A 1548-nucleotide genomic window follows, 5' to 3' on the forward strand; every position below is an offset into this window, starting at 1 on the left:
TAGATTACGAGATGACAACTCGTAATCTTCCTTCTACACCCATATAAAATGCCATCGGCAGCAACACGCCTGATAACCGCTACATAAAAACTAGACCGCGAAGGTCTCGCTGGAAAACAAGTCATGAGAACCTTAACTCCAAGACGAACTACGAAAGGCTTGATCCCTTCAACAAGGGTACGTAGGCAGCCGTCATAAGGCGCAGCCCCAATCTTATCGCGTTCTACTCTTAGAAGAGCGAGAAGACCACCTACCACGAACCTTTTCGACCATTAATTCCGCCTAACTCACCTAACTTGCCAAGCCACTCGCTAAAACCTCACGCTAGAAGCTCATGGTTCTAACGAGCTGGGGGGCTAACTGTTGGGGTCAAAATCGGTCACGACGGAATCAATGTCTGAAAATCCGTAAAAATCGGCATGAACGTTTTTACGAAAAATAAATCTTAAAAAAGGATCTATTTTTACGAAGAATCTTGCGGAGAAAACACATTTACGAAGAATCTTGCGGAGAAAACACATTTACGAAAAATCAGAGAAAGACGCGAACAAGGTTGCCGCGTAGCAACCAACGCAAAAGCCGGTCGCTACGTAGCGTGCTCGGTCGCTACGTAGCGTGCTCGGTCGCTACGTAGCGTGCTCGGTCGCTACGTAGCGTGCTCGGTTTCTCGGTCGCTACGTAGCGACCGAGCTCGAGCCGGAGCTACGTAGCGACCGAGCTTGAACCAAAGTTCAATCGCTACGTAGCAACCGAGCTCTTCCAAAACGTCAATACGACATCAGTCCATGCATTCTTGTCTACCCTTCGATGCTATCTCCCGAATACCGTAGCGAACCCATCTCACGTTCCCCGCCATTTCTAAGTTATCAATCAAACTTTACCGTAAAAACTGCGGAAAGTTTATTCTTTATCTAAAGAAGCCGTAACAAACGCTTCGAGTCGAGAGACGGCCCAAAGGGACCTAAGACACGACTCGAGGCACAACTTACGATTTCTTAACCAACAGCCCGTAAACCGCATGTCGGTTTACGCTTGGTCCGCAAGGGAAGATAAATGTCAAGTTTCCGCGGATAAATACGAAATTTTGAGGATAATTACAAAGATTGGAAAAAGTGGAATATCTCCATTTTTATGCTATGGCGGCTTAAGGGCAGAAGAGGAAAGGCGTAAACCTCAGTATATAAGGGGTCCTAGGCGAGAGGCATTGAGGAGAACTTTTAGAGCGAACTTAGCACTTAGAGCAATTAGGCAACTTTTCGTTTTTGTTATCTCGAGCTGCGACTCAACTAGGTTTTGCAGTCTTAGGTTGTTAGAACTAGGAATCTCGCCGACAGCTCTCGTGGCCAAGGCTTCTACTTTGTTGTAACGCTCATACGCGGATTCGGAATAAAACTCCTTTTGCTCTCTTTTACGATTTCTTATTTCTTTTCGTCTTTGATTGTGTGTTCTGATTGCTTGGCGTGTGGTTTAACACATATCCGGGACCTCTGGGAAATTAGGGTTTTCCTAACTTTCCTTATTTAAACGGAAAACGGCAGTGTGAATTTC

This window comes from Brassica oleracea, chromosome C1, assembly GCF_000695525.1.
Source record: "Brassica oleracea var. oleracea cultivar TO1000 chromosome C1, BOL, whole genome shotgun sequence".
NCBI classification, from domain to species: domain Eukaryota; kingdom Viridiplantae; phylum Streptophyta; class Magnoliopsida; order Brassicales; family Brassicaceae; genus Brassica; species Brassica oleracea.